At 46.8% G+C, this 9,367-nt stretch overlaps 1 long non-coding RNA gene across 1 annotated transcript; it reads left to right on the top strand.

Moving 5' to 3' along the window:
* Positions 1 to 5,160: 5,160 nt before the first annotated feature.
* On the top strand, positions 5,161 to 8,788 carry LOC311610113. The gene is made up of 4 exons (XR_014792901.1): positions 5,161 to 5,352; positions 6,338 to 6,482; positions 7,959 to 8,105; positions 8,227 to 8,788. It is a non-coding gene; the product is annotated as an uncharacterized lncRNA (long non-coding RNA).
* The last annotated feature ends 579 nt before the right edge of the window (positions 8,789 to 9,367 follow it).

The following is a 9,367-nucleotide window of genomic DNA, read 5'->3' as shown; positions in this document are numbered from 1 at the left end:
ACAGAGGCACTGTTTTGCTGGTGTAGGAGAATGATTTGGACAACGATTTTCTAACTGATCTGAAGCCGAAGCGTTGAATCAGAATTACTGGGGGTGGCGACGTTAGAGGTGGCTCAATATTCAGGGGAGGTGCAGTGGCTTATTTTTTCAAAAACAACTTATGATATATACAAAACAGATCGAGTGGGTAAAGAAAAGGAAGAGAATTAAAAACTTAAGCCCCTTGCCGTGCCATTGTTCCACAATGCCGTGACTCGGATTCGAACCGAGGTTGCTGCGGCCACAACGCAGAGTACTAACCACTATACGATCACGGCGAGCTACCGGAGCCTTGGGACACTCGCCTCTCGATTATCCTTTTCAATAGTTATAGGCCTTCCTGGTCTGCACGTCACTGAAAGCCCCGCCTATGGGGCGGGATTTCAGCTTAAGGCCAGTCTGAGGACGCTCAGTCCCTTGCGTGAGCTCAGGGCAGTTGCTCCGGTCTTCTCCTGTTTCGGTCCTTCAGTCGCGGGACGTGGTGACCATGCAGTGGGAAGGGTGGGATGTGAGATGGATGTGAGATGTAGGAGTTTGGAGGCGCCCATGTGGGCATCCACATTCGGGACTGGTCGGATATCAGAGCGTTCACCAGCTGTGAGCTCCTATTCCCTGGGGGACGCCGATTTCTGCTTCTGTGCTCGGGACACCCTCCCAATGATCGTGGGCCTGCAGGGCGCTCCTCAGGGGGTCTCTTCCTCGCTGATTCCCCCAGGAGTGACCCAATGCCTCGTCTGCGGAGGATGTGGACGCCCCACAACCCGACTGGCCACGTAGCATGGACTCAACGCATCTCACCCTCCCGTCCTCCTCCCCCCGACACCCGCTGCCTTGCCGCTTCTTATACTTCCCCGACGGCGCCGATTCCTCCCCCCGCGATCTCCCGCCGGACCTGGTATCCATCCACCTCCGTTGAGCCCCTGGGCGGCAGCGGGATTCAGGCCGCGTTTTTCTTGTGCTCCCGCCCCCATCGCGCCTAGAACCCGGCCGAGGCCACAGTAGGAAGTGGCTTTCTGCTAAACCAAGGACCTGCCACTGGTTTTAAAAAGTGAATCCACAACGACTACCCGTCTCTCCCGTGTCCTCTGCTCTAATCACCTCCCCGCACCCTACGGAATCGCCAGGCGGATCTTGCTAAACACGAATTGAATCTTTTGACCGCACCACCTCTCGCTCCCACCCTCCAAGAAATTAGTCTACCCTTTCAGAGAGAAAATTTGCAAAGAGGAATTACGATAGCAATTTAAGCCATTGCACAGGAGATTATCTCGGCTGATGGATAAATTTCCTTTCTGTCTTCGAGAGCTACTTCAAAGGACAGCTGTTGTGCGAGGCCTTCTCTTCCTGTTATTGGGAGTCCGTTTCCAGGGCTGCCATGGGAATATGTACACGTCTGTTATAACACAGCCTTGTGCGTGCTTTGTCCCCAAGAACGCTAACGCACGTAGATCTGGAGTAACTGGAAGCCTTTTGATTGTCAGATATCCAGTTTAGCCAGAGATGGCGAAAACGCCATTTCCCGCTGTCCTAAGGGAATTGAGATCTATTTTCCAGAATGTGGTTAAAAACTGGAGAGAAAAGTAAAAGGCAAATCCCCTGCCGTGCCATTGCTTCACGCAATGCCGTGACTCGGATTCGAACCGAGGTTGCTGCGGCCACAACGCAGAGTACTAACCACTATACGATCACGGCGAGCTACTGGGGATCTGACGCACTCGGCCCTCTCCTGAAGTCTTCTGTGTTAAAAGCCCCGCCCCTGGACACATCTGATTTGTCTTTGCTCCCGCCCATCTCCAACCTGGCTGCTCCGAGTGTACGCAGGCGCACTTCCTTGCTTTCGTCTGCGGGCTGGTTCCCGCCGCTTCGCAGGAAGGGTGCCGGCGCGCGGGTTTTCACGTCCTTGCGTCTCGAAGTTGTGCGGGTGGGTCGGAACCGATGCTCTTGTAGAATTTAAGAGACAGCCCCATTCTAAACCAGGGTCTGTTCAGACAGTGTGAGCGTTGTGCGTGAGAGGGCCGCCTTTTGGGCGACCCCGGGGCCTCACGTTCGCACTGCCCATTGGAGCCCTTTCGTTTGCAAAACTTTTTTACGGTTTGTGGGCACGACCAGCCGGGGAGTCCGCGGTGCCCGTCCTCTGCTTCAGGTCAGGTCAGGGCGGGGGCCAGGGGGCCTGGGTCACGATGGTTGACTCAAGAAGCGTGGAATGACGGCCCTGTAGACGAGTACAGCCCTCGGAAGACCTGCCTCCGTGGCGTTCCGGTAGCTCGCCGTGATCGTATAGTGGTTAGTACTCTGCGTTGTGGCCGCAGCAACCTCGGTTCGAATCCGAGTCACGGCATTGTGGGGCAATGGCACGGCAAGGGCGCCCTTTTAGGTCCCTGAACCCTTATTCCTCTCTGGCTGTCCCTTAACTCTTACTGACTTTAGCCATAGCCCAGATTCCAAAGTGGCAGAAAACAAACTCTGGGTCTTAACTACTCTGTAGCTCATCTGCTCACGGGTAAGCTGGCCTACGTATTTCCTGTGGCGTCATTGTTTTGCCGCAGGGCGTCATTCTTTGTTCATTTGCCCCCTACCAAGGGTCAAGTCATGTATTGTACTCTTTAAAAAGCCTCGCACTAGCTAGGACTTAAATACTTTGGAGTTTGTGGCCTCCGTCTCCACAATGGGTGTTTCCTCCTTGAGGATATTTTCCCCTAATCTACCTCAGGTTTAAAGAAAATTCTGTTAGTTATGTTATGAGCACTTAAAAAATCCAAATTTAACAAAGTAAGGTCTGTCCTTTGGCATCAGGCAAAATGGAAGTTTTGGATTTGGCTCTGGGGTGGCTGACAGCAGCTGTATCACGTCAAGGAGGGAATGAGGTAGGACTTAGTGAGGAATGAGCCTCTCCAGCTGCTCCCAGGGAACCTGGGGGCTGGCAAAGCAAGCCAGGAGCAACCCTGGGAGAGGTGGACACTGCAGTGGGGCTGTGCCCCCTTTACCGACAATTTATCAGCAAAGACTTACTGAACGGTATGTAAGAGCAAGACACTGCTGAGGGCTGTAATTTTCCCGGGTCTTCCCTCTGCCAGTTTCCAAAATTGGATGAATTTAAAGCCACACAACAGGACAGCTCAGACCACAATGCAACAGAATGGAGGGAGGTGAGCCTGAGAAAATGCCATTCTTAAGAATATATATATATTATTCACACACACACACACACACACACATAGTTAACATCACATAAAGAAAAAAACAAACAAAAAAAACCAAAAAACAAAAAACAGAACTGGCTAACAGAAATGTGAAGAACTTTTTTCCTCTGACCATTTACCAAATAGCTACACTGAAGGTTTTTAAATCCACGGGCTGGAATGAGGTGTCAGGGTGGGAAGCAAGGTAAGTCTCCTGTTACTTTCCTTGAGGAAGAGTGACAGAAGGGGAAGGTGTTCTGCACTTGCTGCTGCTGACCTTGGCAGGTGTACAGTTATCCTGGAGATGGATGCCACCCAACTATCAAAATTTCATAATATCCTTTTCTGAGGTCACTTGATTCCCCCTGGTCTGATATCAGGCCTACAACACAGACATTTGATAATGATGTGAGTGCCCATGTAGATCCATGTAGATATTTTTGCAGGAAGAGCATTGTTCTGAACAAGCTCAGATGTTTTCTTCCTTCAATATTTCTATTGATTTCAGAGAGGACGGGAAAGGGAGAGGAGAGGAGAGGAGAGGAGAGGAGAGGAGAGGAGAGGAGAGGAGAGGAGAGGAGAGGAGAGAGAGAGAGAGAGAGAGAGAGAGAGAGAGAGAGAGAGAGAGAGAGAGAGAAAGAGAGGAGAGAGAAACATCAATGATGACAGAATCATCGATCAGCTGTTTCCTGCATGTCCCTTACTGGGGATTGAGCCCACAACCTGGACATGTACCCTCACTGGGAATGGAACTCCGTGATCTCCTGGTTCACAGGTCGACACTCAACCATTGAGCTATGCTGACAAGACTTGATTTAGAGTCTTAAAGAATTTGGCATGATTCATTTCCCTTGAATCTCCTTATCTCTGGGCTGGCAGGGCTGAGAACTAGGTGCCCTGACCTTTGATGACCTCACCTGCTGCCCTGGAACGCCCTCTCTGAGCAGCCAGACAACACCCTCTTCCCCTGGACCTCTTGCTTTATCAGTAAACCATATTTTGCAGTTTCTGATTCTGGGAATGTGGTCCTTCCCCCCCACTCCTTCCAACTCGAAGGTTAAGCTTTTCTGTAGGTCTCAACACTAGAAAAGAGGCAGGGAAACCTTTAAGGGGCAAATCTTGAAGAAAATAACTGGAATTTATAAGCATTCCACATTATTCATCTGCACCTTATTTTGCAAAGTGCTGCTCCATCGGAGCCCTTTATTGTTCATCTTGTGAGACTTGTGCTTCCTAGAAGGGGCCTTCTCCAGTCTACGGGGCTTCATCGATGAGGGTGACATTGAGGCTATGAGAATAAGATGGAGATCTGGGCAGAGTAATAGAGGGGCCCAAGTTTGGAGGCATCTAGGGCAGAGGCCGCAGCCCTAGACTTCCACTAGGAGGCGCTGCATTCCAGGAAGTGGACGTGGAATGCTGAGGCTGGAAGCTCTGTCCAGCACCTGCAGCTCCCAGGTCCACTGCCCAGGGCCAAGAGGTGTGGGAGTTTAGGGTCCCAAGAAGAACTCCCTCTAACATTTATTTATTCCACAAAGTTTAAGGAGCCGGGCACTATTCTTGGCACGGAGTAATCAGTCCCGAACAAGACAAACCTACCTCCCTGACTTGCTCACTGATTCCTAAAAGCTCTTTACAGGACACAGAAACCACATGGGTACTTCTTGGCTTTGTTCCCAGCGAGGCAGCTGATCTCAGATCCTTCCCTGAAGACAGATTTTGGTCAGGCCAGAGAGAGGAAGACAGGATGGAGAAAAGGGAAAAGAAAGAGGGCTTAGCTCCAAAGACTCTATGCTGGCTTCCCATTTATCTGTGCTGTCCTTCTTCAGTACACGTCTCAGGCATGACCCCTCCTCTTTATGACCTCATCTGACCCAGGTTGGACTCTATTTTCCTCTCCGACTCTCCAGAAGATGATGTGGACAGTGGTTTCCTTGGAAAGGATCGGATTGGGGCTGCTGGTGGAGCTGGGAGAGAGTGGAGTGAAGCGAGGAGGTGGCAGCAGCAACTCCATTCCATCTTTCTCACAGGCAGCTTCCACTCTTTCAGGCCACAGGATCAGCAGGACTTCCACCCGGAAACATTCCTGAGCAAGAAGCCTGTGGAGTGAATAGACTTCAAAGCTGGAGCCAGCCTGGTGGGCCTTTCCCTATTACCCTATTTCACCAAAAATAAGACAGTGTGTTATATTAATTTTTGCTCCCAAAGATGCGCTAGGTCTTATTTTCAGGGGATGTCTTATTTTTCCACAAAGAAGAATACGGTACACATTTATTGTTAAATGAAAATAAAGGAAATGTATTAACCTGTATACAGTACGGTAGTACGGTAGTTGTCAACACAAACCAGACAAACTGTGAATCCTACAGAATCAAGAATTTACTCATTTATTCAATGACAATCATGTTATCATCTTCTGGAACATCATCATAACAATCCAATTCCTGCATTTCCTGGTGAATTCCTTGTGACTCCATTTCTTTCAGAATCAGTGGACCAAATCTCTCATGTTTAGCCTAGGGGGGCCTTATTTTTGGGGGGGATGCCTTATATTTCTCTCAGAAGGAAACCTGTAAGTAGGTCTTATTTTCGGAGGATGTCTTATTTTCAGGAAAACACGGTATTAGAGTTATCTTAATTCATTTTAATAGAAAGCAGAATTACACTTATCCTCATTGCAACACTGCTTGAGAAGGCTTTTTCCTGAGAAGATATGAACTGAGGGTCTGAATCAGTTCCCCAACTGTGCAGTGCCCCTCAGGCACCCTCCTGGGCTTCAGAGGAGCCAGCAGGCAAGTTTGGTACCTACCACCGAAGGCTTGTGACTCTCCTTGAGAAAATACCCAACTATCTGGATTCATATATAAGATTTCCACTTCACAGCAGTTGGACAAGTTGCTTAACTTCTCTAAGCCCCAGTTTTTGTGAAATAGGGCCTTAAAGCAGTAACTACCTTATAGGGGGTTGGGAGGATTCAGTGAAAATAATGCATGAAAGGCCCTTGGCTCAGAGTTTTGCACCAAGTAAGCTCCCCATAAAGGTTAACTATTATTACTATTATGAATCATTGGTGACCATTCTAGGACATGGTTTCAGTGAGTATTTTCTCCTTCTCCCTGTAGGCCTTCGTCAAATTTCCATGAACCCATTCAGTGTGCTGACAGAGAGAGAGCCTGACAAAACTTCAGCAGTGTCCAGGCTGGGCCCATGGTGCTAGGGCGCCGAGCTCAAGTGGCGCCTCCCGGCAGGCGGCATCCACCTGCCATGGTATGGAATGTTTTCTTTTACAAAAATATGACTTTCAGAGTGTCTTTCTTTGTCTAGCATTTCTTTCTTATATTCTGTAATGTTCCTAAAAAAATAATATCTAACACTTTTTAAGGGCTACTATGTATTGTGGCACTTTTTAAAGGACAGGGATATTTGAAAGATTAATTTTTTTAAAAAGCCTAGTTACCTCAAATGAGAAAATGTAGCATTTAGCAATATAGTTATTAAAGAATTATATATATATATATATATATATATATATATATATATATATATTATTGATTTGAGAGAGAGAGAGAGAGAGAGAGAGAGAGAAAGAGAAACATTGATTCTACCCTGACCAGGGACGGAAGCTGCCACCTTTCAGTGTATGGGATGATGCTCCAACCAACTGAGCCACACTGGCCAGAGCATAGATAAATTTTTCATCTGAATATTACAGTCATGTGGCAAAAGGATTTTTCCCTGTTTATGGTCAAATTAACTTGCCTCTAATCCCCAATAATTTCTTATGGAATGAATAACTTTTCTATGCAATGTAATTTATTATATGTAATAAATCTGAACAGTTATTTTCCTAAGGAAGCACACCTTATCATTCTCTGCATTGTGTTCACACAAAGAGGTATTCTTTCGACAAAGAACTTAAACCTAGGGCATAGGAGAAGAGAGCACCCTCTCATTTCTCTGTATAAGAAAGCCAGTGATGCAGACATAATGTTCACTTCCCTTAAGGGAGCAATGGCTCTTGACAAGAAGAAATGTGGTTTTGGCAAAGAACTTGCTGCTCCGAATTTGTTTAAAAACACTTGATATTCTGTTTTACTTCCTACATCAAATATGTGGGGAGATATTTATAAGGAAATCTGTAAACTGATGAGTGAAGTGTCTTTGAGCCTTGTGTCAGTAATAAAATGAATTTGGTGCTTTCAAACATATACATTTCACTAGGTTAGAGAGAAAGCCAAGTTTCTGAAAGACCTCTCTTTAATGGTTAAAATTGTACAGACTAAAGGAAAATAAACACTGTACTGTGGTAATTGCCTATTGTGATGGTCTACATGTTTGTTTCTCCCTCCCACTTCAACATTAAGGCAAATGTTGAAGGCTTAATCCTCACTGGGATGGTATTTAGGGATGAGACTTTTGGATGGTATTAAGGTTATTAGGTTAGATGAGGTCATGAGAGGGGGCCCTCCTGGTGGGATTAACCCCCTGGTAAGAAGAAAAACCAGGCGAAACCAGTTTGGCTCAGTGGATAGAGCGTCAGCCTGCAGACTGAAAGGTCCCGGGTTCGATTCTGGTCAAGGGCATGTACCTTAGTTGAGGGCACATCCCCAGTAGGGGTGTGCAAGAGGCAGCTGGCCGATGTTTCTAACTCTCTATCCCTCTCTCTTTCTCTCTGTAAAAAAAATCAATAAAATATATTTTTAAAAGAAGAAGAAGAAGAAGAAGAAGAAGAAGAAGAAGAAGAAGAAGAAGAAAAACCAGAGAGCCCTCTTGTTCTCTCTGCCATGTGTGGACACAGCAAGAAGGAGGCTGCCTGCGAGCCAGGAAGAGAGCTCTCATCAGGATCCAGCCATGCTGTACCCTGATGTTGAACTTCTAGCCTACGGAACTGTGAGCAACACATTTAAATTTCTGTTGTTTAAGCCACTCACTCTGTTGCATTTTGTTATGACAGCCCAAGCCAATTAACACACCAATAAACTCTCAGACCATGTTTCTCTTTCATTGACAGATGTTTTCACATGGACCAGTATTTGTGTTGAAACCATCCAGTGACCTGGCTTCCCTGGCTCTTGGCTCTGAGGTCACTTCTTGGACATGAGAACCGATTTAGCTCCACCACTTTGGATCCCAGGCCGTGCACCTTAAACATGGCCTAGGGCTTGCTCTCCGGCTCTCTCATCCAAAGCTAGCCCCTGCTACAACTCTTCAGGGTTACCCCCAGGTGAAGGGTCTGATATCAGTCATGTGTCAGGAACCATCAAAGGTACAATAAAACGTAAGGAACATGGCAGGGTAGGACAAACACTGAACCTACATTTTGATATCGAGAAAGAAGAGTGAGCCATAGAAGGGAGGAGAATACTTGTCACACTATTTCAGAGGGTTATTGCCAGGATCCAATGTGTCATTACACAGGAATGAGAAAAAGCCATGCAGTTTCAATTCAATGCCTTGTCATCATTGCTACTCCAAGGAGTTTATAATATACTAGCTAAGGCAACATAACATGAACCACATGATAACAATATATATTTGACTAAAGTGTTACTCACTTGGAATGACTAACCTATTCTATGCAATCTATGTAATTTATTATATGTCATAGTCCTCTGGACTGCTGAGACCTCCCTTTATCCCCCCATCCTTTAATATTTAAATAAATTATCCTTAACCCCCCGTCTTCTGTAGAATGAGATTAATCACCATCACTCCCAATATTTCTGGAAATTCCTGGGGCCTAGTTCCCTGTGGTCTCTGGTTCTGTGTGCATCCTTTGGCTAAATTCTCTAACTTCGTTGACTGGGCCGTTTATATTCATCTGTCACCCCGCTGCCCCTGTCCCCTGGCAGCCCCCGCACACAGCCTGGCTTCCTGAATTCTCCAAGAATTACTGACATCAAGCTGCATGTGCAGCAGATTTTACTAACGACGTGAGGGAAGGAGGGTGAAGTTGTGGCTCAGCACAGAACATGTTAAATATCCTTTTCCTTAATTGTCCCTTGGCCATGGCCACCTCTGAGAAGACCTCACTGGCCTGCCGTTTACATGGAGCCCCTGTGACCAACATATTATTCCATTTTCCCCATCTCTCTTCTCCTGGCCTTTACTACTTGCTCCTCCTAAGATGCTCCAATAATTCCTGTTCTATT

This window comes from Pipistrellus hanaki (assembly GCF_964339955.1).
Source record: "Pipistrellus hanaki genome assembly, chromosome: 1".
NCBI classification, from domain to species: Eukaryota; Metazoa; Chordata; class Mammalia; order Chiroptera; family Vespertilionidae; genus Pipistrellus; species Pipistrellus hanaki.
The sequence above is the reverse complement of the archived record's forward strand: the minus strand, read 5'-3'. Positions and strand labels throughout refer to the sequence as shown.